The 26,669-nt window shown below is 52.7% G+C and overlaps 1 protein-coding gene and 1 long non-coding RNA gene across 3 annotated transcripts in view; one reads left to right on the plus strand and one right to left on the minus strand.

Moving 5' to 3' along the window:
* TBX5 (T-box transcription factor 5) overlaps positions 1–26,669 on the minus strand; it is an 86,088-nt gene that overhangs the window by 47,551 nt on the left and 11,868 nt on the right. The window contains exon 1 of one of the 2 annotated variants that reach the window (XM_086681769.1): positions 748–1,041. The exons of the other annotated variant lie outside the window; for it this stretch is intronic. The gene's annotated coding sequence lies outside the window, so the exon portion shown is untranslated. Of the gene's footprint in view, positions 1–747; positions 1,042–26,669 lie in introns of those variants that run through there. 2 annotated transcript variants of the gene reach the window in all.
* LOC147575306 (uncharacterized) lies at positions 1,066–5,849 on the plus strand. Its single transcript, XR_015242248.1, has 3 exons — positions 1,066–1,514; positions 1,829–1,984; positions 4,993–5,849. It is a non-coding gene; the product is annotated as an uncharacterized LOC147575306 (long non-coding RNA).

The following is a 26,669-nucleotide window of genomic DNA, read 5'->3' on the forward strand; positions in this document are numbered from 1 at the left end:
CCGAGAGGGGAGAAATGCCCTGGAGAGATCAGCGGCCATCTGGGTGTAACACATCGTTGCCAGATTACAAAGTGGACTGTCCATCCCTAAAAGTGGGGCTACAAGGGGTTGGGTGGGGGGGAGAGAAGGACCAAGCCCAGCATTTGCTACGGTTCTCACTCCGCCTTCCAGGTTTGTTTGCAAACAACCTTTCACCAAGGCGGTTTATTTATTTATAAACACACCCTCACCCTTCCAAAATGTCAGCTCAGAGGACTTTGGGCTTGCTAAGGAGGGGACCCCTGGCCAAAGATGGAAAACAAACGTGGTTTCAGGATGAGCCTAAATCTCCGCATCTCTGGCAAAAGGAAGGGGAAATCTAGAAAGACCTCTCCAATCCCTTTAAATTCTCAGAGATTTGCGGATAAAAGAATTTCCCATAAATAATTCGGAGGCCCCTCCCGGGAGGGCAAATCTGAACTCCCCCAAGTAACTGCCTAGCCAGACTCACTTAGTCGGTGGAGTGCAGTTTGTGCTGGCCACCAAGAGAAACTGGGATTTTGAAACCTCCAAAGGGAATCTGTTCTTGCCAGGTGACACTCCAAGGCGAAATGCAAAGAGTGCATTCTCATTTCCACGGTGAAAAACAGCATCTCTGGGAGGGGGGTTCAGCAGGGCTGAGTTGGGGCGGGAAGGCAGGGGGCCGGAGGCAGGTCAGGTGCTGAGAGAAACCTACCCCCCCCCATAGCTGTCCAAGGGGACACTCACCTCCAAAAATCCCACCTCTTCTTTCCAGCGCAGAAGCCAGCAGTGGCGCCTTGCTGGGGAGTGGGGGGGTTCAGGTGAAGACTTTGCAAAGGACCCCCAAAAGAGACCCCTTTTAGGCCAAGCCTTCTTCCAGCGTCTGTCAAGAGTACTAGGTACCTCCCAGCTCGAGGCTGGTTTGTGGTCTTCGACAAATTAAATATTACTATTTATTACCAGGCATACCCCAATAAAATAAAGAGGCAACCAGGCGATACGGACTATCTCACCAGCCGCTGCACCTATAGGACTTGGAGACGTCACGAGTCACGCAACCGGCCCGCGCGCGCTGTCACGCTCGACTGGGGGGCAGCGGCGGGAGGTTAATTTCTGTCCGTCTTCGCCTATCAGCCCCGGGTCTGAGCAGCCACAAGTCCCAGACGCCTGGGCCGCGGGAATAAATAAAGAAATAAACAAACCCAGCGCTCTCTGGGGGAAATGGGGGTGGCGAACATCAGGCACAAATAGAACCGAGATCGATTTTCTTAGGGAGGGGGAGGGGGGCTCTTGGCGAAGGGAGGTGGGAGCCAATCTCAGCCCACGATTGGGAAGAAATCAAATTGTTCCGAGGTGGAACGAAGTCCCTTGGAGGAGGCACGAGAGTCCTCTTATTATTTAAAAATTATTTTTTTCCGAGGAGGAGCTCTCGGCAAACGAATATCCAGGCGCCGCTCTAGCTGGTTATGTTTGGGACGCGATAACTCAGTGCCTGCTCGCAGACCTGCATACAAGTAATTACCGGGTTATCGCGCAGGGGAAATGAGACCAGGGCGTTGGAGGGAAGAAAGAGGGTCGTCCACAATGTATCTTACTGAGAAAAAGTCCATTCTGCGGGAGCACCTCTAGCCGGGTCCGGGGACGCAACTCGTCCCAGCGCGGCCCGGCGGGGGCGGGGTGCGAGTAGGTGCAGGGGTCGGGGTAGAGGGGGTGATTTCTGCACAGAAAAAGTACAGCGACAGGGCCTGCAAAGGGTGAGGCGCTCTGTCTTGTTCTGGAATAACGATTATCATTATTCTTGGTCTCCTCAATGGGCATAACTCCTAAGCGCCCCGTGGAGGGATATGCGCTCGAGCTTTCGCGCGCAGCTGGAAACGCGCTGGGTGCAGTTGGGAAACGTACTGCGTAGACGCCCCCGGCGGCGCCGAGGGAAGAGCTAGGCCTGCCCGGGAGCGAGCGAGCGAGCGTCGGGCCTTCCGCAAGGGTAAGCTCCCCGCCAAGGGGCCCAGAGGGAAGCGGATGTCGGGATCTGGCCTTGCCCCCAGCTTCGGGGGTTCCATCCCGCGTTTCGCTGGCCCCTAGCCCCCCTGGCTTTCCGAAGCGCGGCCTGTCTCCAAGTCCGGTCCGTCTGGGGCTGGAGCGGCAGCGAAAAGTCAGGAACGCAGCTGACCGAGCGGCCCCGGGAGCTAAGGTCAGGCCCGCGGGGAGAACGGGCCGTGGTTTCCAGCGCTGGACGCGGGCGCCCGGGGCCGGCCGGGCCGCAGACTCAGCTGTATCCAGCCAGCAGGACCCGCGTCTCTCCTCTGGGCCAGGCCGCAGTGACTTCCCCCAGATTCTCTTTCGTTTCCCAGGTTACTAGCTATTCTCTTTTCCCCAGTCCGAGGCCCTTGGGGGCGAAGCGTTGGCTCCCAGTTGCCCAGAGTGCAAGCCGAAACCCTTCGCCCGAGGCCTGCGGATGGGTTCCCATTTGATCTCCAGGCTTAGATGGGCCGGAAACGGAGGCCTGGGCCCCGCCGGAGCTGGGAGGAGAAGGCGAAGCTCTGAGCTGGGCGAGAGCTCCTTTCCTTGTGGGTCCCTTCCCCCGCGTTCCCGGCGTGGGTCCCCGCAGCCCCTCGGACGCGCTCGCAAAGGATCCCGCAGCCGCGGCTTCCGGGACCCGCTGTCCCAGACACTGGGGAGGCCCGGAGCGCGGACCGCGTACACTAAAGACCTCCCCCAGTTTTGAGCATCTCCATTCTTTCCCCCGGTCGTTGGGCGGTTAAGTTCCAAAGAGCAGCCGCCCCAAGCAGCCTCCCTTCCCTCTTCGGGAGGATCCGCGCTTTCCTCGACCTGCTCCCGGCACGGTCTCCACCGCCCCCCGCGCCCACCCCGCCAAATGCATTTTCCTCAATTTTGCAAACTTCTGGCCCTGTTTTTAATATCACCGTGGGTAGAGGAGTAGAGGGTCCCACTTAAAAAAAAAAAAAAAAAAAGCCCGAAACAAAACCAACAAGGGGAGACCGCTGTTGCTCATTTCTGGCTCCTGCCTCTCTGTTTTAGGAAAGTTGAGTGTTTCTGAAGGAAAGACAGACCACCGTCTCTTTCCTCTCAAAAAAAATGACCTGGCTTACGAAGACACCATCTTTTCCGCTTTTTTTTCCAACGCGTCCCTGCCTGACTGGGGTCTCGTCTCTACCGGAGTCAAAACAGGAGGGAGAAGAGCAGAAAAGGCTGGGAAAATGAGGAAGGATTCCAGCAACGACAGATAACGACAAACCAAAGTTGGGCCGACTCGTTTTGCAAAAAAGGCAGTCGGTCTACAGGGGAGAAATTCCCTCGTTTTCTCAGGGGGTCATTTCCCCTCTCGCCTAGTTAAATCTGGCTCTGCTGTATTTTTTCCAGGACCTCGCGGTATCTCCCTTCCCCGTGTTTTAGCCCATTCCTGCCTTTCTTCCCTTCTGACCGGAAGCATCTGGGGAGCGTACTGGCTATGGCTATTATTTTAATATCCCATATTCTCCTCCAATATTTTCACCGAGAATTATTACTGCCACTGCTCTTATCCAGGTTGTTCTTCCCTGTGCTTTGGAAACATTCCCCCCCCCACCGCTCCCCCAAATTTGGCGGATGAAGCCCCCCCCCGCCCCACCCCATCAGGGCAATAAAATGAGATCTAGAAGGTGAGATCTCGATGCTAGAGATTTGCAAGCTCCCAAGGAGCATAGAAGGTGATTGGGGTGTAAAAAGGGCATCTTGTTCTGGCCCCTCCAATTTAAGCAGTCTTCAGTGGAGGAGAAGGGTGAGTCTCGAACTGAGGGGGGCCTGGAACCCCCTCTTACCCCAATGGGCTGCACTGCGCCTGAGAACTCCATCTGTCCCTGCAGCCTAGAACCTGTAGAAAGCCCCCCACCCCACCCCGTGCAGTCAGCATGTGCCCACAGCCCCAAAAGCCATGGGGGAAATATATACTAAATTCCAGGGCTCTGACCCAGTAAGATAGAGACTCGGGCTAATACCTCCAGGTCTGGCGGGGAGCCTGTCTGGATACCCCCCTCCCTCAACCGGAGGGTGCTGTGGAAACTTGGGAACCCGCTGCTCTCCAGGGCTCTGGAAAGACAAATTTTCTTTGGCAAAGGGAACGGTGTCGTGCTGTCGACAAGGCAGACTATTTTTCTTGTTCCCTCACAAGGGGGGGGGGGGAGAAAAGAAAGCGAGAAAGAAAGGGAAATTAAATCCACACGTGTTAAGCTTGCTCAAAGGGCCGGATTCAAAACCAGAGACGAAACCACGACTCCGGTGCTGGCTGCCCGTGGGCCTCCTTCCAGCCAGCCCGGGCCTCACAGAGCAAGACGTCCACGCCGAGAGGACTCAGTCTGATGTTTCATAAAGCGCTTTCTTTAAGGGGGAAGGGGCATGGTTCCTGTCTACGCTGCAGAGGCAGAACTCGGAGCCGCAAAGCAAACAAAGGAGATAGTAGATGGGACCCTAACACCCCCCCCCCACACACACACACCCCTTTAAGAAAGTTCAGCTAGTACCTCCTAGTCAAGCCAGTGATTAGGCAACATTGACTTTAGAGCCAAAATGAGCCAGGCCAGTGATTTTGGAAATCCCTGAGGTCTTGACCCGGCTTTCAGAGTTGGACCTACCTGGGTCAAGAGAACCTAAACCGTTGTTTTACTGACCCTGGAACAGCCAGTTTGATCATCTGCATGGCAACACCTCACATCCCTTGCTTCTCTCTTTGGCCGAGAAACTTGCCAGGGCAGCGGCCACAGGCCCCAGCCCCGGGAGGAGCTCGGCACCCGGTGCAGGGGAGGTAGGGGTGAAGGACAGAGCGGCCACGCCGCGCCGCCGGGGAGCTGCGAGTGAAAACTCTAGTAATGACCTTGAGGAGGTGAAGGGACGCGTGTGGGGGTGCAGGGTGACAAGGGGGGGCCAGACCCCAAACTGGAAGGATCCGTCACCAAAACGATTGCTTGGTCAAGACCTCTAATTTTTCTTCCCTTTCAGCCCCGGGCCTTGAGCGCCGCAGCGGGTCCCCCCTGGCCTCCTGGTGCTGGGTTTCTGGTCTTTGGGGGCAGCCTCGACAGAAGGATCCGGAAGCAGGGGCCTCCAGACGCCTAGCTGCTGCCGCGCCATCACACCCGGAAAACCCTGGGGTGAAACTGACCACGGCTTTCGTGGGGTGCAACAGAGAGAGGTTGGTGGCAAAGAAAACTTCCTGGCGACCGTTTTGGGGGGGGGTGGGCTTGTCTTCCTGGTCGCCATGGTGACCCAGGAGTCCCGTCCAACACTCTCAACAATGGGGCACCCGCAGGACCATCTGGACGTTCCGAGGTCTTCGAGGTTCTTCTCCCACCCATCACTCTGGGGCTCTTGGCTTTCCGGAGCCTCCTCCACAGATTCAACACGGCAGGGATTGAAAAACCACCCCCTTTTGGAAACGGAGGAGAAAATCGAGATTTAGTGCCGTCTTTGCGGGTGGGCCCAGGTCTGGAGCAAAAGCCCCCACTTGGAGTTGACGACCGTGACCTCCGAGGGGTGCGTACAGGGATGCTTTCGCCCAAGCCCGCAAGCCCAGATTTTCAGCCAGCGACCTGGGACCGGGTCAGCGACCAGGAGTGCTGAGTCTCTGTCTCTTCGCATATACTATTCACCCCGATCTCTGCTTTCGAGGCTCCCCGCATACATGCACACCACCCTTTCGCCTGCCTGGATTAACGTCTCAGTGGAAGGAGGAAAGTCAGGAACTAGAAATTTGTGGCTTTCGTGTGGGCAAGGCCTTACTGAGAGAAAGAATACATTATACTCCTTTTAGAGGGAACATTTTCCATTGTGGGTGTAATATAAACAACATTAAAATAGCACGTTGGCCTGCATTGCTTTCTGCTTGAACCTGCAGCGGGAAATACCCATCTTTCTTCTGGGGGTGGGCAGTGCACGATACAGGCGACTTTTCCGGCTCCATTTTTCAGGCAGCAAGCTCCGAGAAAGATCCAGGGCACTGACCGGCTTGGAGGCCATGGAGGGAGCTAGAGGGAGAGAGAAGGCCTCAAGGAGAAGCACTGCAGGCCTTTTGGGGGGGGGGGGCAGCTGAGACCTAGGGCCGTGGGTTTGGGTCTCGGTGACTCCTCCTCTGGGGTCCTCCCTTCTTGGTTCGCTCTCTGCAGGGGACGCCACCCATCTCCAGGCTGGTCAGGAAAGACAAAACTTAACTCCTGTCTCTCAGCTTCCACGGGGGGCATCTAATGTCCCCCAAAGTTCTTGGCTGGCTCGTCAGTGCCCCCATCCGCCCCTTTCCAGGCTGAGCCCCAGGCGGCTGCCTCTCTTTCCTCTCCAGCATCTTGTGTTAATATTTTCAGAAAAGTCCTGCTCGAGTCCCCCCCCCCCCCCCGCCCCTGTCCCGTAGCCACGATGAGAAAAATGTGGGTATTTGAGGCTCAAAAATCTAGCATTTGAGGTGTTGACAGTAGCTAACATTTACAGCAGGCCAGGAGCTGTCGTAAGGTGGTTTCACTCACACATTATCTCTGAAAAGCTCAGTGAGGAGGTGACTCCTGGGGGTCTGGCCACAGCGTCCCTCTGGTGGGATTTGAACCCAGGCAGTGTGACTCCAGAAGCCGGGAGCAACTCTCTTACGAGACAGGGGGAAGGGAGGAGGCCCGTTCGTTGTGGGAGCATTTTGACGCATCTGAAAACACATTCAGTCAAACTAAGGCGGCTGCGGCTGCGGAAGGCTTAGCCTTTGGGGTAATGGCTCTGATCTCCGGCACGTCTCCACCGTCTCTCCACCCTCCTTCGGAGGAAGCAGAAGAGGGTCTGTGTGGGCATCAGACCCAGATTCCCCAGAACTGAGCAGGGTGGAAGAGAGAGCACGTAGAGGTGCGGACAGTCTCCTCCTTAAACCTCAGCATTCTGTTCTCCGTCCTGTTCTGTCCCCAGACCGTGGCCCCGTAGCCTCAAGCCAGGACCCACTGGAGGGAAATAGGGGTGCGCGGGATATGGGGGAGTGGGGAGGGGAAGAGATGAGCACGACTTCGTTTAAAAAAAAAAAAAAAACGAAAACGAAGAATTAGGTTCAGAGAGGGTGAAGGCTTGCTCGGGTCACACAGCCTTTGCCGAAATGCACTCAGCTCCTCGCCAGTGTCTAGGCTCTGTGCTTTCAGCCGGAGCCCGAAAGGGAACCCCAGTCGCTTCCCCAGTGCACACGAAGCGGTGCCCGCGAGTCCGGGGCGGCCAAGGGCGCCCCTCGAAGGCAAGGGCGCGGGGACTGCAGGTGCCTGGGTTCCCCTCCCAGACGCCCAGCCCTCCCTTCCCTCTATGCATCTTCCCCGCTGCACCTCTGGGCGTCCACAGAGTCCCGCACCTCCGGGGTCCCACCAGCGGGTCTCAGGAAGGTCCCAAGCCCTTTCAGGGGCTCCAGATCCCAGACCCCGAGACCTGATGTCAGTCCTGAGGCCTCCCCAGAGGTGGCCTTTCGCTTTTCCTTCTTCTTCTTGCCACCTGCTTGCCCCTGTGCCCACTCCTCCCAGGCAAGCCCCTGGTGCAGCGCTGGCTGCCGCAAGTTAGGAAGGGAAGGACTTCTCTAGAAGGTAGGGACTTGGAGAGCCAAAGCCTGAGAGGAGCGCCCCAAAGGGAGGCTCAAGGGGTCCCCGCTCTCCAGCTGTCACTCTTCAGTTTCCTCCACCTGGCACCTGCCGGCCCCTTGGCTGTCCAGGGACTGAGTCTTCCCGCCCCCCTGCACAATTTGCTGTCTGGGAGATTGCCACCTCTCCAGACCCCCCCCCCCCGTCTCCCCCACCCCAGGATGCCGGCAGACAGACTGGGTCGTTCCCAGTTCCTCCCAGACCACTCAGAGGCCAGGTCCTCGCCACCAACAGCTTTCCCAGGGGCCCCATTTGCGGGCTCCTGGTGCATCTTGGTGAGTGCCCAGGACCCGGGAGTGAGGGCCTGACCCCAGAGCACCTGAATCTGAGCACCGGCCAGGACGGCCAGGACCCAGGACGGATCCTCCTGAATTCCCGACCCCCTTCCCAGGCTCCACCTCCTGGAGCAAAGCTGGAGGTTCGGGGGTCCACCTGGGGGCATGGGCTGCGTGTCTCCCTCCATGTGACTGAATAGGATGTCACCCTCCAGTCTCTCTGCACGACCGTGTGTCACTTGAGGAGAAAGCGTGTGTATCTCTCTGCTGTTGTGTCAAACATCACGACGGGTCAAGTGGTGTCCTGGGCCCATAACCCAGGTGACGTTCAGCTCCCCTCCATTTTTATTGACCACTTTTATGATTATTATTTTTACCAACAGCTCTAAGTGGAGGCCTGCGGGCCTGGGCCCCCTGGAAGGCAGCTGAAGTTCTGTCAGGAGGCCAGAGGGGCCCGGCCACAAGGTGGCTGGGCCACCAGAGTCTATATTTGGAAGCAAATCCCACAGGCGTTTCCTGGGAACCCGGCATAGCCCTGAGGACACCGGGGCGGACTGGAAGGGTGGCAGGGTGGCTTGCCCAAACCCTCCCGGGCCTGGGGGCCTGGGGGCCTGGGGGCCTGGGGCAGGAGCACAGCGCTCACCCGGGCTTCTGAGCCAGGCCTTCTAATGGCCCCATCCCCCTCCAGCCCTAAACGTAGTTTCTGGCCCTAAAAGCCACTTCTGCTCCATGGTGCCCGGGGGGGATTCAGCTTTCCCCCAAGCCCAGTGGCCTGGCCCCTCAGTGATGCCACTCACTGGCAGGGTATGCAGTCTTCAAGAGGTCACACGTAAGGTGTCCCAGGCCCGGCCACTTGGGAGTCACTCACAGCACACACACACACACACACACACCCACACGATCACGGAGGGCAGAGCCAACCGCCTCGCACCTGGGGCCAGCGACGGTCGCACACATGGCCCTCGTCATATCGGCCATCACACATTCACGTGCACATCCTCACCGGTTCCATCTCACACGCACACACACACGCCTGTTCCGTCACACGGGCCCAGTCTCCCGCTCATTGCCACGCACACACACATGCTCGTGGTCGGTCACCCACCACCCCCCCCCCCCCCCCGCGAGTGCACGTCTGCCCCTGCGCGGACGTGAACTCAGCCGCACGTACGACGGCAAACGGGGCCCACGGTCGCGCCCAGAAAGCCACACGCGCGATGGCAGTCCTCCCCCCCTGAGTCACACACACCAGCCCGCGGGGCCCGGGGCGCGCCCGCTCTCACCCACAGACGCATTTTACCTCCGCTCGACCAGGATTTGCACCCGGTCCCCACGTCCACAGCCCACCCCGCTTTCCCCGCCCCGCAGCCTGGACCCTCGCGTCTCCTCTACTGCGGTCGTTCTCGGTCTCCAAAACGGGAGCACTCAGAGGCTGCCCCCCACCCCCGCCCGCCCCCCGACCGGAAGACATACTTGGGTGGGCACCACCATGAATCATTCTCCGAGGCCTGGGGAGGCTCCACTGGAGGGAGCCCTTGATCCAACAGCCCCACCCAAGCTGCGGTCACCAGTTCCGGAGGAGGAAGGACGGGCAGGTCTTGAAGCAGGCGGGTTGGGGGGTGGGGGGAGAAACCCATCTGCAACCCGCCTCTTTCCCAGCCACCCTCCGCAGAGCCCCCAAGGGCTTTGCCACAGACCCATCATGGTCCCGCCCTTTGGACCCTCTCTAGTGGGCCCTTCCTGCTAACTAGTCCAGCGCTAATTTTACATGTGGGGAAACCGAGGATCGGGGGCTCCCGGGTGGCTCAGTCAGTTAAGCGTCCGACTTCGGCTCAGGTCACCATCTCACGGTTCGAGCCCCGCGTCAGGCTCTCTGCCCGCAGCTCGGAGCCCACTTCAGATCCTCTGTCCCCGCCCCCCCCCTCTGCCCCTCTCCACTTGCACACACACGCTCTCGCTCTCTCTCTCAAAAACAAATAAACATTAAAAGAAAGTCTGAGGATAAAACACCAACTCCTCATATATTTAAGGCCTTGCATGAGCCTACCCCTGCCTGCCCCTCTCACCTCACCTCCTGGCCCCCTTTCTTCCTCCACATTCCATCCCCCTTCTTCTTTGTTCTTCATTTGTACCAACCTTTGTTTCCACCGCAGGGCCTTTGCACATGCTATTCCCTCAGGGCCTTTGCACACACTATTCCCTCTGCCCCTAGCTGGCTCAAGGTTATGCCTCCTATCACTTTTGTTATGTGCCTGTTCATTATCTGTCTTCACCTTAGACTCTAAGCTGCTGAGGACAGAGATCACGGCGCCCATCCCATTCACATAGTCGATGCTAGATAAATACTTGCTGAGTAAAGTATATGAAGGTATTAAGCAGACCCAGGGTCAAAGATGTGGAGGCATAGACAGAAAATATACAAGGTATCAGTGAAGGGCACAGGACTGTCTGCTCCGTGCCATAAAATAAGTATGGGGCGCCTGGGTGGCTCAGTCGGCTGAGCGTCCGACTTCGGCTCAGGTCACGATCTCACGGTCTGTGAGTTCAAGCCCCGCGTCGGGCTCTGGGCTGACCGCTCGGAGCCCGGAGCCTGCTTGGGATTCTGTGTCTCCCGCTCTCTCTGCCCCTCCCCCACTCGCGCTCTGTCTCTCTATCAAAAAAATGAATAAACGTTAAAAAAAATTTTCAAATAAGGATAGATGTCTGAAGGGTGGGAAGTTTACGGGTGGAATAAAGCCTGCAACATATTCTTGGCTTTTTCTGAGCCTTGAAGCCCCGAAATGCTTCTCCCCCCCCCCCTCCAAGTGCCCCCCACACCGACCCATCCCTCCCTTGTCCTCTGGGCCTTCCTTTTGTCCACCCTTCTATCTGTTCCCAGGAGCCTGGAGAAGGAGCCAGTAGAGTGAAAGTGGTCTTTTTATAGGCTGATAAAAACCAGGCTTATCTAGAAAGCTTTGTCCTGTCTCCCCAAGTGTCCCTAATTGGTCCCCACTGCCCTCCCCACTGGGGCTGCAGACACCCTCCCTGCCTTCTGGCCTCTGCCCCGCTCCCCACTGCCCTTCCCTTCAGTGAGGGATGCCTCACAGGAGACCTCTGTCAGGAGGACTTTTGCGGGATCAGGGGGTGGGCGAGAGGAGATGGGGACCAGGGATGCTGTCGGGGGAGGGGTCCGGACTTCTCCAAGTGGGTTTGCTATGCCACTATTTAATGATGCCAAATATATTAAATCCTATACTCTAGCAGCCTCTTAAATCCGTTTACGGCTCATGCTAGACCCTGGGCTATAATAATAAAAATAAAAGAAAGGATTTATGTAGCCAGGGTGCGGGGCCGTCACCGACAGAAAAGGAAGAACCGTTTCTAGCTGACCCTGCTGGCCGGTCGCCCACCCTCTGACCTCCTGTTTTTCAGGGCAGGGCGGTGACAGGGGTGGGGAGGCTCCCAGGGGCAGGGAGGAGGAGAGCCGGGGTCCTCGTGGGACAGCGTGAGGAAGCCAAGGGAAATGTCCACTTAAAAGAAACATATGCCGGGCTTCTCTCAGACCCGTGTTTCCAGACCCATCTCTCCATTTCTCTCTTGGGCTCCTGGAGAAGGACTTTCTCGTGTTATAGAACAAGGAGGAACAGGGACTGGAGTTGAGGAGACAGCAAAGATCTGGGGTGGAAAAGGCCTCCAGAGGTCCCAACCCTGCCTCTTTGGAGTCGTGTGAACTGAGCAAGCCTCTTCGCCTCCCCCAGCCTCAGTGTCTCCGACTGTGCAATGGGTCTCATAAGACTACCAGCCTCGGTGGTTGTTTTGAGGGAAAAAGAAATGATATAGAGAAACGTCTGGAGGACACCGAGGTTTCTGGGGCACAGGACGCAGGGCCAGGGCAGGGGAACGAGGTAAGGACGGCTTAGGGCCTGGTCTGAAGGGCCCAGAGAGCCCTGGCCTCAGTCCCCGGGGGGAGGGGCGGGGAAAGACAGCGGTCGTTCTTTGGTGACTTGAGGATTCGTGAGGTGGGGGCCCTCCCTGTGCTAATCCAGCACCCCCTGTAACTCCGCTAAGGACCCCCGTCGTAACCATTGACTTCCAGGCCCGGTTCCCCTAGGAGAGAGCCCTTCTGTTCATCCCCCAGCTTCCAGAACAGGAAGAAACGTCCACTGTGAACGGCCGAGAGACTGGATGCGGCCGGACCCTCTGGCTCTGTGGTCCTAGTTTGGGTGTCGATGAAGACCAGGGCCCTGGGGCTGGGATTGAGGGTGTCCCATTTCTCGGAGAGCTGGGGTACAGTGCTTGCTTCCTGGGGGCCCCCCCCATCAGGAAACTAGAGGAGATTGGGAGCTTATGGAAGCTTGATTGCATTGAATGACCCGACGTATTTTTATTTTTTTTTAATGTTTATTTTGCAGAGAGCACGAGGGAGGGAGGGGCAGAGAGAGAGGGAGACCCAGAATCCGAAGCAGGCTCCAGGCTCCGAGCCGTCAGCCCAGAGCCCAACGCGGGGCTCGAACCCGCGAACCCATGAGATCATGACCCGAGCTGCTGTCAGACGCCCAACCCACTGAGCCACCCAGGCGCCCCTAAGGACCCAATTCAGCGCACCGTCCTGTATTCACACCTTTGCATGGCTGCCTCCCGCACCGGCTCCGGACGTGGCCTCTGCAACCTGCTGAGGCCAATGGCACAGCAACACAACGGGCACCTTGTGGGCTTCTGCTCTCTTGTCCCCCTGCCACCTCCGTGCAAAGGCAGGGCTCGCCTGATGGAGGATGAGACGCACCGCTAAGTTAGTCAGCTGCCCCAGCCGGGGCCCTACGTGAGTAAGACAACCCAGCCCAGACCAGGAAAGCCACCTCGGCTGCCACTGACCACAAACACCTGCGCGAGCCCCACCCAGCAGACGACCCATCTAGCTAACCCAGAGTCACAGAAGCCTCCGGCGTGGTGCTCCCTTGTTACGTGGCATTATCGTGGCAATAGGTACCTGATACACAGCCCCGATCTGAATCCAGCCCCGACTATCCCCACCTTCCCGTTTTTGCCCAGGAAAGGAGTTTTAAGGTTCCGGCTGCATGGTTTCAGGTCCCGGGTTCAACGCCCAGGGGTGGTTTTTTAAAGCATCAGAAATACATTGGCGCTTCTGGCTTCAAAGCAGGGAGACTGGTGTGGACAAAAGAGTGAGGGAGAATTCCTTAAGGCCAGGTGGAGATCGAACCAACTTCCTGGTTCATCAAAAACACACAGACCTGGGGCACCTGGGTGGCTCGGTCGGTTAAGCGTCCGACTTCGGCTCAGGTCATGATCTCACGGTCCGTGAGTTCGAGCCCCGCGTCGGGCTCTGTGCTGACAGCTCAGAGCCTGGAGCCTGTTTCAGAGTCTGTGTCTCCCTCTCTCTCTGCCCCTCCCCTGTTCATGCTCTGTCTCTCTCTGCCTCAAAGATAAATAAACGTTTAAAATAAATAAATAAACACACAGACCTGGGCTGAGTGAGGCAGCAGCCGTGAGCTGCGTCGGAGAAAAACAACGGCAGGTGCTCCCTAGCACAGCTTGCTGGGCCACAGAGAGAGGCATCCCCCTCCTCTGGCTCCAGGCCCCTGGTTTTCTCTGGGAAATAACCCCCTTCTTCACGCCTCTTACCCCAGAGGCGGCCAATCAGCATCTTCCAGCCGTCAACCACAATGATTGGTTCAGCAACAGGCACTGTCCAAATTCTATCCAATCAGAGGGCTTTTGCCGGAAAGACAGGGAACAGGCCTATTTCTACCCACTGGCAGGTGCGAGGGTGGAACCCTACTGCCCGCGATCACCACCAGACAAGAGCCTGCCCAGAGGGGCAAGTGCCCTGACATCTCCGGGCCTCCGTTTTCTCGCGTGTGAAAAGCGGATAATTACTGCGTCCCCTCATGGAATTGTTGTGAGGGGTTAGGGAGATCCTCGATGAAAAGCACCAGGCGAGGGATCTGGAAACGTGAGCTGTTGTGATTACTTTGGTGCAGTCACTGGGCCCGATCAGTGTCTGATATTTAACCAGTAACGAAAAATGAGCAGATACCTAGACGTGTCTCTGTGATGCTTTCCATGCGCACGTGGATGCCGGTGACCGTCTTGTACAGCATTTCCTCCCAGAAGCGCCAGTAAAAACGCAAGGCGGTCTTTCCAAGCCAAGAGAACCCCCCGACCCTCATCAGGCGTGTTCTTTGGCTGGCTCTCGGGACGGGAGTTTGAAATGAGTCACCCTGAACTCTCCCTGGCCACCAAAGGCACACATGTGGTCCCTGAAGGAGTCACCGCCCTCGACCCTTCTCCAAGGCTGGATTAGTTTCCTACGGCTCCTGTAACAAAGCACCACGGACTGAGTGGCTCAAACAACCGAAATTTATCATTTCCCAGTTCTGGAGGCTCCTCTGAAATCAAGGTGCCAGCAATGGTGTTTGCCTTCTGTGGTGTTTCTGTGTCCAAATTTCCCCTTTTTGTATGGATATCAGTCATATTGCATTAGGGCCCGCCCTAATGACCTCTTTTAACTTAATTACCACCATAAAGACCTCCCTCCAGGGCCTCCTGGGTGGCTGTCAGTTAAGCATCCGAATGGGGGTTGGGGAACCAAGGTCACAATCTCAGGGTTTGTGGGTTCGGGCCCCCCCCCCCCCCCCCCCCCCCCCCGCGTCGGGCTCTGTGCTGACAAGCTCAGAACCCGGAGCCTGCTTCGGATTCTGTGTCTCCCTCTCTGTCTGCCTCTCCCCCGCTCACGCTCGCGCACTCTCTCTCTCTCTCTCAAAAATAAATAAGCATTTAAAAAATTTTAGAAAAAAAGTAATTTCAGGATTCACCTTATCATATTAAGGAGATAGTTAAATGACTATCTAAATAATATGTGTCACCTACAGGGGCACCAGGGTGCCTCGGTCAGTTAAGCATCTGACTCTTGATTTCAGCTCAGGTCATGATCTCACAGTTTGTGAGATCAAGCCCCACCTAGGGCTCTGCACTGACAGCATGGAGCCATCTTGGGATTCTCTCTCTCTCTCTCTCTCTCTCTCTCTCTCTCTCTCTTCCTGCCCCTCCCCCCAAACAATAAACTTTAAAAAATATGTGTCACCTGCACACAGCTAAGTAATACATATCACCTACATTCCCTCAACCCACTGAATGCTCAATAATCGTCAGTGATTCCTGTCGCCCCATTTTTCCCCCTTAAGGCTTCCTTCAATCTCAGTTTTGCACAACAGCTTATGTACGCGTCCACTATGGCATCTATCCTCAGAGCCCCGTTGCGCAGGGCAAATTCCCCAAAATTTGTTGCAGGCCGCTCGACTCCAGTCTCGAGGGAACAGTTGGACACATTTCTTTGGAAGGAGACGACTTCCAGACGAGACATCAGCTCGTGCAGCATTCCCAAAGGAAGTGTCTGTAAAGGGGCGGTGAACCAAGCTGAGAGTGTAAAATGTCAAAGCCCAAAAGCGAGGGTGTGGGTTCAACAAACACCCGGAGGTACCTAGGTGCTGTTTAATGACACCACAGCTATATGCTGCCCCGGTTGAGCTGTTCTATCACCCACCCACCCCCCACTCCCGTGCCTCGATTTATATGAGGAGACAGTGAGTGAATCTGTGCTGACCCATCTCCCGTGAGACATCCGTAATGCGCTGGGAGCAACTTACATTTTAACGAAAGAAGATGTTTGTGCAGCCTGCATAGGTCACAAGGACAACATCCTCTTTTCCCCAGATATTAAATGTCTCTGTTTATTTCTATCAAAGCGCTCTATCCTCTTCCACACCCCTAAAAAGAAAGCAAACAGTAGAGGGGTCCAGTAGACCAAGAGGCCCCCAGGAGGTTAATAAGCAGGAAGGGGGCAGCCTTGCTCGGAGCTGACTTCACGGTTCTTCTCCCACCGGATTATGAAGGCAGATCAAAGCGTGGCCCGAGAGCCAAAGCGGCTCGCTTCACGGTGGGGTAATCTGAAATGGGGCTGGGTGGCCAGAGGGTCGAGCTGGGAGTCAGTCGCTCACACCAGCCACAGCCCGATTTCCACATCTCAGTAGCCCTGGACAGTTGCCTGGAAGGCGCATTCACGTGACCACTCATGGATTCAGCGGACATTTCTTTAGACTCCAATATGGCGATGTTACCATGCTCTACCTAATGTCTCCTTTCATGGACATTAAGGAAGAGGGATAGGAAGACGGATAGCAAGAGGCTGATGTGAAAACAACCCAAGGACCTCCTGGCCAAGGGCTTGTTGAGGGAACGGCAGGGGCGGGAAAGAGACTCTTAATGCCAAAGCATGTTTGCAAGAGAGCTCAGTAGTCAGATCCCCTGTGAAAGGCATTCGTGTGCCGTGGTCCAGAGCATAGACAGGCCGACTTGGGTGACCACGGGTAAGTTACTAAACTTCTCTGTGCCTCAGTTTCCTCTTCTGCAAAATAGACACGCTAATACCTCCCTTCCAGGACTGCCAAGTGGATTAAATAAGATATTCATGTGTAACACTTAACACACCATTGACAGAGGGCTACCAGATGTAACAAAATTACCGTCCTTCCTCTCTGTGGTCCGTGTGTAGAACTGAGCAAACCTGCTTCCCTTAACCCACGACAACGTGGTCTGGCCTCGAAGAGGAGAAGAAAACCAGTACTGAATAGGTTGTTCCTCAGCCTCCACGGCTTTATCTGAGATGAAGCAGGGAATATCCCGCTTGTAGGGCTAATGCAGGGGTTACACGTAAGGCTGTGAGTGCCTGGCATCTCGGATGAGCACGATTGCTACAAAATTGGGTACAATCGAAATCCCAAGTGGCGAATCAGACCAAGGAGTCTATGGGACTGAATTTGCCAAGCCTTACTTTATGGCTATTCTTTAACACCCGCCCCCCCCCCATTTTTAACTAGTTAATTTATTTTCCATAACACCTCCCCACCTTTAGCTCAAAGGTTGGCACTCAGTTGTTGTCCCACAGGTGTAAGGCTGAGAGTTTTCTTTTCCATCCATTTCTCTGGACCCACCAAAAGACATTTCATAGATGTACATCTGAGCTGTACTTGGAACTCATTTAAAGTTCTAACCCCGCATTATTCTAAACTCAACCTCCAAGGCCACCCAACAGGGGCTTGTAAAATTTTTTTTTAATGTTTATTTATTTATTTGGGGGGGGGGCAGGGGCGGAGAGAGGGAGAGAGAATCCCAAGCAGGCTCTGCGCTGCCAGCTCGGAGCCCGACGTGGGACTCGATCTCACGAACTGTGAGATCATGACCTGGACCGAAATCCAGAGTGGGACGCTTAACGAACTGAGTCCCCCAGGGCCCCCCAGGGGTTTGTGATTTAAATAAATATTGGCTGAGTGTCTACTGTGTGCCCAGCACTATTCTTGGAGCTGACATTACAGCAGTGACCCAAATCGCTAAGCATCTCTGTCCTCAAGAAGCTCATTGTCATGCCAATCTGCCACAAACGACTCGGGGGCTTGCACAACTCAGTGTCAACCACATCATCGCTAGCTCTCTCTAAAATGCCGGTCTGGAAAGGAACCTACAGGTCCTTCTTTTCAAAGGAAAGGGTGGAATCTACCGACATGGAGAGGTAAATAGAGGTACATACGAATACATCGTTGGAGATCCCAAAACCTATTTGAGCACGGACGCATTACTGAGGTCCTTGATCCACATCTGCCTGAAACCGACATGCCCTTGAACTTCCCAGTTTAATGGGCCAATGAAATACGCCCCTTTTAAATGTGTTTGCTTATGCCAGCCATTAAGCGAAGTGAGTGGAGAATCACACGGGTCCCGACAATTACTGCTACGTTATATCGTATGACCACTCTGTTGCAGGCTCCATGCTGGGCAACAGGTATACAGCAGGGGGTAAGACCCAGCCCCCACTCTTAATGGTCTCACGATGGTCTAATAAAACGGGCAGGTGACAGTCACAATACAATGCCATCTGAATTTTCTCAACCTCTCCTCCCATCCAAATTCTCATCTCACCGTGGCCTGAAGGGGCCAAGTGCACCCTCCTTCATTGGCGACTGTTTCCATGGGGATCATGCCCGGATGCATCCACCTGGGTGAGGAAAGGTATACGCCAACTGCATACCCTAGCTTGCCAACTGCATACCCTAGCCTGCCAGCTGCATACCCTAGCCTGCCAGCTGCATACCCTAGCTCGCCAACTGCATACCCTAGCTTGCCAGCTGCATACCCTAGCCTGTCAACTGCATACCTTAGCTCGCCAGCTGCATACCCTAGCTCGCCAACTGCATACCCTAGCTCGCCAACTGCATACCCTAGCTCGCCAACTGCATACCCTAGCTTGCCAGCTGCATACCCTAGCCTGCCAGCTGCATATCCTAGCCCGCCAGCTGCATACCCTAGCTCGCCAACTGCATACCCTAGCTCGCCAACTGCATACCTTAGCTCGCCAACTGCATACCCTAGCTTGCCAACTGCACACCCTAGCTTGTGGGGGCTGGCGTGTGTTAACACTGGTACGTGATAATCATCAGTAAACGTTTTGGGACTTCATTAAATCATATAAGTAGTCTCGTCGGCGATGGGAAGGGCATATGGTGCTGAGGTGGGGGCTGAGTGACGCGCACCAAGAGAGAATAGCTGGAAAGACATTCTTAGATGAGCATCCCTTCTGCGGGCCTGTGAGACCATTGGAAACATCTGACAACACACACGGAGTCTCGAACCATAAATCCGGGCCAGAAGCTCCTTAGCACGCGTCACCCTGATGAAAAATGATTGCGGTTCACTGAGGCCTAGGATCTGTACCTAAAGATCACAGAGGGTTCGAATCCCTAGAGCTTAGTCACCCTCCTCGTGCGATAACCACATTCCTGGATGACAGCATTCCGATGAAAGTGCCAAGAAGGCGCAGCCTCACTCTAGTTCCCGCTATTATTTCTTGTGGTTTGCGTCATCACCTTGAATCGAAATAGAGCCTGGGTCCATGCGTGTAGATGGCTAATCACCAGGACCATTTGTATTCTGCGCGTTTATATTCTGTCTGCTTGAGACTCGTAGGCCAGAGCCACCCTAACGACCTACTGTAGGGCTGAAACGGCAGAAGTTTATTTTCCCACAGCTCTGGAGGCTGGAAGGCCAAGGCCAAGGTGTTGGCAAGCTTTGGTTCGTTCTGAGTCCTCTCTCCTTGGCTTGTGGATGGTCTCCCTCTCCCTGGTCGTCGTGGGGTCGCCCCTGTCCGTGTGTTTGTGCCTATGTCCTAACCTCTTCTTCCCGGGCACCAGGCATCACGCCCTGGGCCCACCTGAATAATCTCATTTTACCTGAAATACCTCTTTGAAAGACTTATCTCTGGGGCACCCGGGCGGTGCAGTCGGTTAAGCCTCCGACTTTGGCTCAGGTCATGAGCTCACCGGCTCATGAGTTCGAGCCCTGCGTCAGGCTCTATGCTGACGGCTCAGAGCCTGGAGCCTGTTTCAGATTCTGTGTCTCCCTCTCTCTCTGCCCCTCCCCAACTCATGCTCTGTCTCTCTCCTTCAAAAAGAAATAAACATTAAAAAAAAAAAAAAAAAAAAAAAAAAAAGGCTTCTCTCCAAATTCAGGCACCTTCTGAGCTACCAGGGGTTAGAAATCCAGCATATGAATTTTTGGAGGACATAGTGTAGCCCCTAACAGGTTTTGACTTACATGTTAAGGACCTCGCAGGCCAGGCACTGTGCACACACTTTACAGGCCTTGTCTCATTTCATCCTTCCCAATAGCCCCATAAAGATGACACTATTAGCCCCATTCTACTGACGAGGAAACTGAGGCTCAGAGTGGCTCACTAACTCAAACCAAGTTACACAGCTGCTCAGTGTGAGCGCTGGTGTTTAAATCCGATCTGGCGGTCACCAAGCAGTGGGTTTTTCACCTTGACCCAAAAATGTCTGGTGGCCATTCTCGACGTGACTTTAGGTACAACAAAGACGAACTTCAGGAGAAACGGTTAATGCTTATATATTCACTTTAATGATTATTCAAGAGGCGCCTGGGTGGCTCAGTCGGTTGAGCATCTGATGGGTCATCCCAGGTCATAATCTCGTGGTTCGCGGGTTCGAGCCCCACATCAGGCTCACCGCTGTCAGCGGGGAGCCTGCTTTGGATCCTCTGTCCCCCCCCTCTCTGCCCCTCCCCCACTTGCTCTCTCTCTCTCTCTCTCTCTCTCTCAAAAATAAATAAAACGTTTTTAAAAAATGATTATTATTGAAAAAAAAATAGACCAGCCCACCAAACTCGTGATTGCTTAGGATGAGACCAAAGTGGATATTCAGGTTTAGAAAAGTGGAGAAGAAAGAAAGAATTAGAAAGAAAGAAAGAAAGAAAGAAAGAAAGAAAGAAAGAAAGAAAGAAAGAAAATTGAATGGACGGTGCTTGAAAATGGCAAAAATCCCGAGTGAGTTTGACAATGACCGAACTTTGGGAAGGAGTGACTTCCCTGATCTGCAAATTCATACAAGCACATCACAGAGCCACCCCCTGTCAGCTGGACACCCATACACGCATCTCCGTAAAACCTATCTTAAAACCACTCTGAGCCTCAGTTGCCTCATCAGTGCCTGGCCCGTGAGGTTCTTGACAAGTAAGCAAAAGCCTGTTCTGGGCGAAATTGTATCCTCCAAAAATACCCACCACAACAACAATAACAGTAACAATAACCTATGTAGTGCCCCGCCCCCCGCCCAGAGTCATTTGTGTTTCAAGGACACCCATTCTCCATTCATCTCCCAGCTGATTTACGCATGGAAAACACTTGTATTCCCTCCTCCTCCTTGCTTTCGATCTCTCTCTCTCTCTCTCTCTCTCTCTCTCACCCACCCCCTGTCTCTTTGCAGCCCTGTTTTTCCCACACCATCCTCCTGGAGGAGTAAGGTAGCCAGCACACTACTCGCCCTTGGCTGGGAGAGCACCTCTGGCTCTCTGGGTGAGTTTCCTTCTGACCCTCTCCCTTCCCCGGGGGGGTGGGCGCTGTACCGTTTCCCGGCAACCAGCAGCAGCCAGGATCTTTCATCCGGTTCTTCACCGTGGTTTCTGGGGCTTTATTAGCAAATGAAAATGGCCCCACTCCAACCAACGTCAATGCCGTCCCAGCTAGGAACAGGGCCGGAGCGTTTCCTGTGGCTCGAAGACTCAGACAAACCAGTTTGAAGAGGTGCCAGTTGGCTTTACTCAAGCTACCAGTGAGCTATTTTTGACATAAAAAAGAAGCTGAATTTAGCTGATAACCGATTGAAGAAATCTTAAACACAACGAGGTGGGGGGGGGGGGGCGGGTAACGTCCTCGCCGAGGGGGCGGGAAGACAAGGGACTCAATTCCATCAGCCACCTGGTTTGGAAAACTAATTGAATTCCATCAATTGTTGGCAAAACAACTGACTGAGCTGCGGTCTGGGTACCTTCTCCTGCCCAGCATCTTTCCGCCACCTCAGTGTAAGTGGGGAGACAAAGCCTTAACGTTTTCCTGAGCCAGAGGTTGGTACAGCAATGAGAAAGAACTCCATAGCGCACTGATCTAACGTGTTCTATCTCCTAAGGAAAACGAATTTCAGAAGTGAAGATAACATTTTCTGAAACATTTTAGATATGTACGCAACGGGAAAATGGCTTCTGGAGGCCCGGCCAAACCTAAGGTACAGAAAATAATGTCTTTAAATATACTCCAGGGATGCCTGGATGGCTTAGCATCCGACTCTTGATTTCAGCTCAGTTCGCGATCCCAGGGTCATGGGATCGGGACCTGCATCGGGCTCTGTGCTGGACGTGGAACCTGCTTAAGATCCTCTCTCTCTCTCTCTCTCTCTCTCAGATCATAATCTCACAGTTCATGGATTCAAACCCTGCATCAGGCTCTGTGCTGACAGCCCAGAGCCTGGAGCCTGCTTCATATCCTGTGTCTCCCTCTCTCTCTGCCCTTTTCCCGCTTGTGTTCTCTCTCTCTCTTTCTCTCAAAAATAAATAAGTATATTTTTAAAAAAAAGATTCTCGGGGCGCCTGGGTGGCTCAGTCGGTTAAGCGTCCGACTTCAGCTCAGGTCACGATCTCACGGTCTGTGAGTTCGAGCCCCGCGTCGGGCTCTGTGCTGACAGCTCAGAGCCTGGAGCCTGTTTCAGATTCTGTGCCTCCCTCTCTCTGACCCTCCCCCGTTCATGCTCTGTCTCAAAAATAAATAAACGTTAAAAAAAAAAATTAAAAAAATAAATAAATAAAATAAAAAAAGATTCCCTCTCTCTCTCTCTCCCCCTTCTTCTGCCCCTCCCTCCCTCTCTCTCTCTAAAATAAATAAGTAAATAAAATCAAATATACTCCCGATCTTTTATTTTCAGTAATTCAAAAAGGATTCATTCAATCCACCACCCCCGCCTGCCCATCTATGTTTGCTCATAGCAGCCTTAAGTTGCAAGGCAAGAAAGCAGAATTATTTTTTCCTGAGATCTGGAGAAATAGACAAACAGAAAGGTGGAGTGGTCTGCCTAAGGTCACACAGCAGCCATCCGCTGGCCCGGGATGGCCCAGTTCTGTACTTTGAGTCTCTGCTTCATTGTGCCCCCTCTGGGTTGTTTGGTGTGGTTTGATATAAACATTTGGGGCGCCCTTGGGTGGCTCAATCAGTGAAGCCTCCGACTTCGTCTCAGGTCATGACCTCACAGTTGGTGAGTTCGAGCCCCACGTCAGGCTCTGCTGCTGACAGCTCAGCGCCTGGAACCTGCTTCGGATTTTGTCTCTCTCTCTCTCTCTCTCTCCCTGCCCCTCCCCTGCTCGCAGTCTGTCTCTCTTTCTCAAAAATGAATAAATGTTCAAAATAAATAAATAGATACATAAATAAATAAAACATTTAACAGACATTCCTGTTCCTTATTTTCAATCTTTTAAAATGAGACCGCAACCAAGAAGAGTTTTCCAGTTCGGTCCTAAAGATCACTGTTCAACTTTGGCAAATGTACCCTGGGTTAGAACCTGGCCAACATATAGCCCACAGCCCGATGCGACAGCAACGTTCTTATTAGTGACTGTAACAGTCACCAGTCTGCCACCTGCTGAACCCTGGACATCCCTTTTCATCTCTGCCTCAGCCTTTATAAGCCAGCCCTGAGGAAACCCATTTTACAGAGGAAGAAACCAAGGATCCGCAAGGTGAAGGCTGCCCAAGATCACACATGCCAATGTGACATCGCAAATGTTTAGTGAAAATCCGCAACGTATTTACTCTCAGGGTCAGCAATTCCTTGAGGTATCTGCTTGCTGGAAACTCTTGCCCAGAGAATACTAACCGGCATCCGTGACGAAGCAGGCACAAAGATGTTCACTGTATCATTGTTTATCACGGTGAAAAAAAACAGGGAAAAATCTAGATGTCCGTCAGCAGAGAAGGTGACCTTGGGCTGGTTACTTAATTCCGTATGCCTCAGTTTTTTGTTTTGTTTTGGTTTGGTTTTTTTGGAGAATTTTTTAAAAATGATCTCTACACCCAATGTGAGGCTTGAACTCATGACCCCGAGATCGAGGGTCTTGATTTACCAACTGAGTCAGCCAAGGCACTCCATCTGGATGCCTCAGTTTTCTTCTCTAAGTAACGAGGAGGCAACAATAGCACCTATAGGTGGGAGAATTCATTAAATAAATTCACTTAATGAAAACAGAGAGGGAAACAAATCATAGGAGACTCTTAACAAGAGAGAACAAACAGGGTTAATGGAGGGAAATGGGTGGGGATGGGCTAGACGGGTGACGGGCATTAAGGAGGGCACTTGTGATGAGCACTGGGTGTTATATGTAACTGATAAGATGCTGAATTCTACTCCTGAAACCGCCATATGTTAACTAAAGAATTTAAATAAAAATTTGAAAAGGAAAAAAAATTCATTGGGGTGCCTGGCTGTCTCAGTTGGTTGATCGTCCCACTTGAGCTCAGGTCATGATCTCACGGGGCGTGAGTTCGAGCCCCGCGTCGGGCTCTGTGATGACAGCACAGAGCCCACTTCGGACCTTCTGTCCCCCGCCTCCGTCTGCCCCTTCCCTGCTTGCTCTCTCTCTCTAAAATAAATACATCTTAAGAGAAAATCTCATTTACTGAATTCATTATTTTCTCCCTCCATTTCTTTTTTTTTTTTTTTCAACGTTTACTTATTTTTAGGACAGAGAGAGACAGAGCATGAACGGGGGAGGGGTAGAGAGAGAGGGAGACACAGAATCGTCAACAGGCTCCAGGCTCTGAGCCATCAGCCCAGAGCCCGACGCGGGGCTCGAACTCACGGACCGCGAGATCGTGACCTGGCTGAAGTCGGACGCTCAACCGACTGCGCCACCCAGGTGCCCCCCTTACTGAATTCATTAAATAGACTGCTTGGCACCTGGAAAGTGCTATGCATGAATTAGCTACAATTATTATTATATAATAAACTGCTGTGTAGCAATCAGGATGAGTGAAATATATTTACAATATTTGCAATTATAGATTATATCTATGTATCAAAACAAATTGAACACAACTGTCAGAAAGATGATGTTGAGGGGAAAAAAGCAAATCGTAGAACTATATACACAGTATAAGATTCATGCAAATTAAAAAACAAAAAAGCCACAGGGGCGCCTGGGTGGTTCAGTCTTTTAAGTGTCCCACTCTTGATTTCAGCTCAGGTCGTGAGATCTCACAGTGCGTGAGATCGAGCCCTGTGTCAGGCTCTGCCATGACAGTGCAGAGCCTGCTTGGGATTCTCTCTCTCCCTCTCCCCCTCCGCCACCTCTGTGTGTGTGCGCGCGTGTGTGTGTGTGCGTGCGCTCTCTCTCTCCCCCCCCAAAATAAATAAACATAAAAAAAGTTTTAAACCCCCACAAACTCATATTTTGTATCACTTCTAGAGAAGTGTGTTTTTCATAAAAGTATAAAACTGGGCGGCAGATATTTGCCAAATTTCTGATAGTGGTTATATTTGAGGAGAGGAAGAGACAGGAGGTATGGTATCAGAAAAGGGGAAACCACTTTACCTTTATAATATTTTGCTTCTGCTATTTAAAAAAAGCTTTGCAGCAGGTATGACCACAGGTTAATCTGTGTTGTTGTTTTTTTCTGTGTGTTAAGCACACAGGCACTTGATATAATAATCAGTGTACTTTTGTGTATGTGAGAATTTTTTTTCCAAGCGTGAAGAAAAGGCCCACAAAGTCTTTGTTCCTGTTGCTATGAAAAGCTCAGACTCAGCATATTTATGATTTTGCTTGTTTCCCTCTTATTTTTTTGGCTTCTTTCCTGGCAGGGGAGAGGGATAGATTTTACTTACTAATGATGAAAGAAAGAAGGAAAGAAAGAAAGAAAGAAAGAAAGAAAGAAAGAAAGAAAGAAAGAAAGAAAAGCATCATTTACCATCCAACTGTATAATGATCTTTGCAAAGAATTATAAGGTCGTTTTCAAAAAAACACACCTCCAGGGAAGAACCCAGCCTTTGCGGTTGTCTCCATAAGGTACAGAGACCTTCCGCCACTCCCTAAACCACAGCCGCCCCTCCTTGGCCAACCAGCAAGTTCTCTCCAAGGAATGCAGAGGAAACCCTTGCTTCCAAGGCCACACCAATATGTTGTGCAAAGATAGGATTAATTTAAGTAAACAGGGCTCCAACACACTTAGGAAAGGGAATGCATTTTTATCCAGAAGAATTCATTTCAAAAGTCAACAGATCTTTTCTATTTGTGCAGCAGCCTTAAATTTGTAAATGCCACCCTACTTTTTAATATGACCACAAACATTTTCAAGTTTAATGCAAACTTCCTTCCTTACTGAGGTCTGCCCACATTCAAAGTGGCCAGATTCTGGGTTCAGGCATTTGCCTCAGCCGCTGATATCACACACACACACACACACACACACACACACACACGCACGGAGTAGTAACAGAAATCCGAATTCTACTTTGTACACCACTGCCCAGGACTCTCCATTTGGAGGAAGTCAGGATTCCAGAATTTTAGCATCTTCCTCCTTTTTCAAATGTTGCAGCTTGTAACATTTGTAACTTACATAGAAACTTCTTTCCTCAGTTATTTTTCTGGCAATGGGCTAAGAGACCACGACCTCCATCCAAAAGGAACTGGTAAAGGAGGAAGGGACAGCAACACGGAGGGAACAGAGCATAATTATTTATTATTTAACTATTAATAATTAACGTTAAAAGCTAATATTCATTGCATGGTGGGTTTTTTGTTGCCTTTTTTTTTTTTTTTTTTTTTTTTTTTTTTTTGGTGGCAGGCAAAATCCTAGATGCTTGACATGTTTTGTCACATTTGATCCTCATAGGAAACCTTTAAGGCAGGTAATAGTATCAATCCCATTTTAAAGATGGGAAAACCAAGAGGCGCCTGGGTGGCTCAGTCAGTTAAGCCTCCGACTTCAACTCAGGTCATGATCTCACAGTTTGTGGGTTTGAGCCCCATGTTGGGCTCTGTGCTGACAGCTCAGCACCTGGAGGCTGCTTCAGATTCTGTGTCTGTCTCTCTCTCTCTCTCTCTCTCTCTCTCTGCTCCTCCCCCACTCACACTCTGTCTCTCAAAAATAAATAAACATTAAAAAAAAAAATTTAAAGGTGGGAACACCAAGCCAGAGAAGTTAAGGAAGTTGCCCAATGACACAGAGCTAAAAAGTCACGGCTCCAGATGTGGATCAGGCACCGGGCTCTCACCCACCGGCCCACAGCTATATGTTGAATATCAAAGGTAACCATTCAAATCAGAAGAAATTGTGCATAGATTGTGTCCAGGAAATCTACAAGAAAGGGGCCACAGCTG

Source organism: Puma concolor, chromosome D3 (assembly GCF_028749965.1).
Source record: "Puma concolor isolate L17-30 chromosome D3, mPumCon1.1.hap2, whole genome shotgun sequence".
Lineage (NCBI taxonomy): Eukaryota > Metazoa > Chordata > Mammalia > Carnivora > Felidae > Puma > Puma concolor.